This window comes from Hemitrygon akajei, chromosome 20 (assembly GCF_048418815.1).
Source record: "Hemitrygon akajei chromosome 20, sHemAka1.3, whole genome shotgun sequence".
In the NCBI taxonomy this organism is placed as follows: domain Eukaryota; kingdom Metazoa; phylum Chordata; class Chondrichthyes; order Myliobatiformes; family Dasyatidae; genus Hemitrygon; species Hemitrygon akajei.
The window spans coordinates 12,337,638-12,343,965 of record NC_133143.1 but is presented as its reverse complement, the minus strand read 5'-3'; positions in this window follow the sequence as shown (position 1 = coordinate 12,343,965).

The following is a 6,328-nucleotide window of genomic DNA, read 5'->3' as shown; positions in this document are numbered from 1 at the left end:
TGTTTCTTTATAATGGCTATAAATTGGAGTTTTTTTTTGTCATAATAACTTGGGTTTTTGTGATTTGTGTCTCAATCTTTTGCTGTAGGGGCATGGTAATTATGGGAGGGGGTGAAGAGAATTCTAGTGCTGCATGAAACAACTCTGCAACTGAATCAGCTACTAGATAGAGTAACTGCTCTGTTGAGGTACATTTATTAGTGGCATTTGGTATTGTACTGGGATTTAACTTGGTTTCAAAGCATTGCCTAGTTCAGTATTGTGCTATTGTATTCAAAGTCAGCTTTTGTTCAGTACCAGTGAAAACATTTCCTGGCATTTTGTTTTGATGATTTGAGCCTTTAAATGAGAATAGTTGTTGAGTTTCCATTCTAATTTGATGGACATTTGGTATCATGTCTCTTCATTACTGTATTCTCTTGTATTTGGGAGTTTCTGTGCTCTGCGGTTTCCGAGAGGATTCTGGGAGGCAGAGATAGACAATAGGTGCAGAAGTAGACCATTCAGCCCTTCGAGCTGCACCGCCATTTTGAGATCATGGCTGATCAATTCCTATCAATACCCAGTTCCTGCCTTGCCCCCATATCCCTTGATTCCCCTATCCATAAGATATCTATCTAGCTCCTTCTTGAAAGCATCCAGAGAATTGGCCTCCACTACCTTCTGAGGCAGTGCATTCCAGACCCCCACAACTCTCTGGGAGAAGAAGTTTTTCCTTAACTCTGTCCTAAATGACCTACCCCTTATTCTCAAACCATGCCCTCTGGTACTGGACTCTCCCAGCATCTGGAACATATTTCCTGCCTCTATCTTGTCCAATCCCTTAATAATCTTATATGTTTCAATCAGATCCCCTCTCAATTCCAGCGTGTACAAGCCCAGTCTCTCTAACCTCTCTGCGTAAGACAGTCCAGACATCCCAGGAATTAACCTCGTGAATCTACGCTGCATTTCCTCTACAGCCAGGATGTCCTTCCTCAACCCTGGAGACCAAAACTGTACACAATACTCCAGGTGTGGTCTCACCAGGGCCCTGTACAAATGCAAGAGGATTTCCTTGCTCTTGTACTCAATTCCCTTTGTAATAAAGACCAACATTCCATTAGCCTTCTTCACTGCCTGCTGCACTTGCTCATTCACCTTCAGTGACTGATGAACAAGGACTCCGAGATCTCTTTGTATTTCTCCCTTACCCAACTCTACACCGTTCAGATAATAATCTGCCTTCCTGTTCTTACTCCCAAAGTGGATAACCTCACACTTATTCACATTAAACGCCATCTGCCAAGTATCTGCCCACTCACCCAGCCTATCCAAGTCACCCTGAATTCTCCTAACATCCTCATCACATGTCACACTGCCACCCAGCTTAGTATCATCAGCAAATTTGCTGATGTTATTTTCTATGCCTTCATCCAAATCGTTAACGTAAATGGTAAACAACTGTGGTCCCAATACCGAGCCCTGTGGCACCCCACTAGTCACCACCTGCCATTCCGAGAAACACCCATTCACCGCTACCCTTTGCTTTCTATCTGCCAACCAGTTTTCTATCCATGTTAATGCCTTCCCCCCGATGCCCTGTGCTTTGATTTTACCCACCAATCTTCTATGTGGGACCTTATCAAATGCCTTCTGAAAATAAGCTCATTGTGAGAAGGCTGCGGTTCGACTCCATTTCACTGATTAAAGCTATTGTTCACCGACTGAAGCATCGAAGCAAGTACAGAAGGTGTATGCCTTTGATTGCCGGTGAGATGGCTCTGCTGCCAGAGAAGGAAAGGCCTGCTGTTATGCCCGGGGATTATTACCTAGGTTTTCTGCATTTTGGATATGGACTTGGACTATAGACTACTTTTCAGTCTTATTCTGTGTTTTTTGCCTGACCTTTCTTGTTTTCCTTTTTGTGTGCATGGGGAGGAGATTGATGATTGTGCTGCTGTTCTTTACTTTTCTTGGTTTCGTGGCTATCTGGAAAAGAATGAACCTTTTGAACCCTTTAATATCCTAATCAAAATTTAACCGATGGTGGGCAAAGCAAGTTGAAATGCTGTCAATTGAAAATAAAACACTGCAGCAAACATACAATTGGGGAGGCAGTCACGATTGAAAGGTGGAAATAAATCAAATACCAAATAATAAGAGAATGAGCACCAAAGGTGAAATGACAGTTCCATTGTGATTTAATGTATTCGATGGGTTAGTGAGGCTGAAGGTCCCTTAGGCCAAACTATGCTGACTACTTTTATCAATCAGATTTTGCACAGTAATCTTCATCACTGTTTCAAAGAAATGTGTAGGTGAAAAAGGTGGATAAAAAATAAAGGTTTATGGATAGTGTTTAATTGATGTATAATATGGAATACAAGATCAAAAATTAAGCTATTAAAACAAATCTTGGAGGAATAAATACTAAACAATAAGATATATCATTCTACTACCTTATGTAATAGATTCCTAGAGGGTTTCAAAATCTAGTTGGATGTTGCTTTAAAATGGTAACTTGACAGTCCAGTATCATCTTAGTAAAAATCAGGGAATGGTCCAGCAGGAATCTTGTCTGCCTATTGAATTGACTTTATTTCTTGCATCCTTCACCTACAGGAGTAAAAATCTTTACGTCTCTGCCTAAATGTTCAATGTGCAATTTATAGTAATTTGTAATAAATAGTATGTACAAGACAGTCAGTGTAGCATAGAAATACAATTGTATCAGTGTGAATTAAAGCGGTCTGATGGCCTGGTGGAAGAAGCTGTCCCAGACCCTATTGGTCCTGGCTTTAATGCTAGGATACCATATCCCAGATGGTAGCAGCTGAACAGTTCGTGGTTGGGGTTACTTGGGTCCCCAGTGATCCCATGGGCCCTTTTTTTTTAATGCACCTGTCGCTGTAAATGTCCTGTATAGTGGGAAGTGCACATCTACAGATTCACTGGGCTGTCCGCACCACTCTGCAAACAGTTCCCATACCAGGCAGTGATGCAGCCAGTTGAGATGCTCTCAATTACACCCCTGTAGAAAGTCCTTAGGATTTGGGGATTCATGCCAATTACTTCAACTGTCTGGGGTGAAAGAGGCACTGTTGTGCTTTTTTTTTTAACCACACAGCTGTTATGTACAGACCACGTGAGATCTTTGCTGATGTGTATGCTGAGGAACTTAAAGCTGTTCACCCTCTAAACCCCAGATCCATTGATGTCAATAGGAGTTAACCCGTCTCCATTCCTCCTGTAGTCCACAACCAGCTCCTTTGCTTTTGCAACATTGAGGGAGAGGTGATGATTTCCTCTCTGTAGGCTGCCTCGTTATTTGAGAAGAGGCCAATTATCAGCAAATTTAATTAGCAGATTGGAGCTGTGAGTGGCGACACAGTTGTGGGTGTACAGGGAGTAAAGGAGGGGGCTGCTGTGTTGAGGGGCAGAAGTGAGAGAGCCCACTCTTGCCACCTGCTGGCATTCTGACAAAGTCCAGGATCCAGCCACATAAGGCAGGGTGAAGGCTGAGGTCTCTGAGCTTCTTGTCAAGCCTGGAGGGAATTATGGTGTTGAATGCTGAACTGTAGTTCAAGAACAGCATTCTCACATAAGCATGCTTCTTCTCCAGATGTGTAAGGACGGTGTGTAGAGCTGTGACCATTGCATCATGCGTCATCTGTCCATTGGTTGTGTTGGTGGGTGAATTGTAGGGGGGACCATATGCTGCAGATGTAGTCCTTGACCAGCCTTTCAAAGTATTTGCTTATTATTGAGGTGAGTGCGACAGGACACCAGTCATTGGTCTTTTTAGGTACAGGGACAATGCACTCTACACTGGGAGAGGGAGAGATTAAAAATGTTAGTAAACATACCTGCCAGTTGTGCCACACGTTCTGAGTACCCCGGTCTGGGATGCCGTTCATTCCCGCAGCCTTGCGACTGTCCTCTCATTGGAAACACCTGTGTACTTCAGCCTCAGAGATGACCAAGGTGAAGGTCTCTTCGGCAGCTCTCCTTGGGGGCTCGGTGTTGGCAACGTCGAACCGAGCACAAAAAAGATTTCTAGCTCATCTGGGAGAGAGGCAGTGATATTGGGAGCTCCACTACACTTTGCTTTCAAGTCTACAATGGTATGCAGACCTTGCCACAAGCTACGTGTGCTGTTGGAGAGTTGTCTGAATCTTGTCCCTGTATTGTTGTTGCACTGCCTTGATGACTTTGTGTAGATTGTAGCAGCATTTCTTGTTCCTGTTGGTTAACAGCAACGTAAGCTGTCTTGCGTGATTAGTACAGCACGCATGGAACTGTTGATCCAGGGTTTCTGGTTTGCATTGGCCTGGACTGATTTTTCTTTTTTGGGATCCTTCTAATGACCTTCTACATAAAGCTCAACAGTATGGACTTCAGAAGCATATTCAAAGTGTAAAGTTAAGATGATATCATTGTAGGTTTTGTTAAAATGCCACCATTTCTCAAGCACCCTGGCTGTAATTGTTTAAAGATACAAAATGCTGGAGGAACTCAGTAGGTCAGGCAGCATCTAAGAAGGGAAATAAACCCTCCATAGACACTGCCTAACTTGCTGAGGTCCTCCAGCATTGTATGCTTCTTGTTCAATATTTCCTGTAGTATCTCGTCTCTGTGGCTGTTTTAACATGTTAATTTCAGTAATTATGTAAAATGAAAAGGTGATTCTATTTTCTGCTTGCTGGTTTCTATTTTCATATAAAGCTGAAAGGGAAGGGGAGTACAGGAATGGTTACTGAAGTCTCCAGAATAAAACAGTTTAGAAAGGAATAAGAATTTAATTTCGGGCAACACGGAGACCAAATTGAAAAGGGTGGTGAATATAGGACTGATGGTATTCCATGAATGTACGCAGTATACAAAATAAGGCAGATGATCTTTTTAACACAAATAGAAATTGGCAGGTATGATTGAAAGAAGATCACAGCTGGGAGCTTAACATCCAGGAATACACATTGTATTAAAAGTACAATGTAAATTAAAAGTAAAAGGTGGGCAGAGGGGGTGGAATGGCTTCGTTGGTAAAAACAGAAATCAAAGCTTTAAAAAGAAGTGACATAGGATCAGAACATGTAGAATCCCTGGGTGGTAGAGGAAAAGAAAGTGCAAGGGTAAAAATACTCCGAGTTGTATACAAGTCTCTGAACAGTAGCCAGTATGTGGGGTACAAATTACAATGGGAGATGGAAAAGATCAATGTTATGATGCTCACTAGGAATTTCATTATGCAGATAGATGGGGAAAAATCAGGTTTGTGCTGGGTACAAAGAGGAGGAATTAGTAGAATGCCCAGAAGATGGCTTTTTAGAGCACTTTGTGGTTGAGCCTGCCTAGGGAAAAGGCAATTCTGGAATGTGTTGTATAATGAACCAGATTTAATAAGGTAAAGGAACCTGGAGGAAGCAGTGATCATATGCAGTGAAGCAAAATTCACCCTGCAGCTTGACACTAACCGGTATGATGGTAGAGCAGCAACAGCTTGTGTTTCTAGGAATAATTTGGAAGACACAGGTCCATCCCAAAGAAGCATTTTAAAAGGAAGAATGAGACAATTGGCAGCATAATGCAAGAGAGGGCATACAATGTAGCAGAGATTAGTGGGAAGCTTTTAAAAACCAACAGAAGGCAACGAAGAAAGCAATAAGAGAACAGATGAAATATGAAGGTAAGCTAGCAAATAATATAAAGGATTCAAAAGGATTTTTTCAGATATAGAGTAAAAAGATGGGCAAGAATGGACAGACTACTGGAAAATGACACTTGAGAGGTAATAATGGGGAACAAAGAAATAGCAGACAAACTGAACAAGTATTTTGTGTGAGGATTCATTGTGAAAGACACCAGCAGTATGCCAGAAATTCAAATGTGTCTAGGCAGAAGTGAGTGTAGCTATTACTAAGGCAAAGCTGCTTGGAAAGCTGAAAAGTCCGAAGGTAGATATTTGGACCAGCTGGACTACATCCTAGGGTTCTGAAAGCGGTAACTGGAGAAATTATGTAGGCACTAGTGATCTCTCAAGAATCACTAGGTTCTGGAAATGTCTATCCACTACAAAGCAAGATACAAACTTGTGGTATTACAGGAAAAACTAGCATGGACAGAAGATTGGGAATAAAGGGCACTTTTTCTGGTTGACTGCTGGTGACTAGTGGTGTTCTGCATTGGTTGTTGCTGGATCCACTACTTTGTACATTAAATGTTAATGATCTGGATGATGGAATTGACGGCTTTGTGGCTAAGTTTGCAGACGATGCAAAAATGGTCGAAATGGCAGATGGAATACAACGTAGATAAGTGTATAGAAACAGAACAATACAGGTCCTTC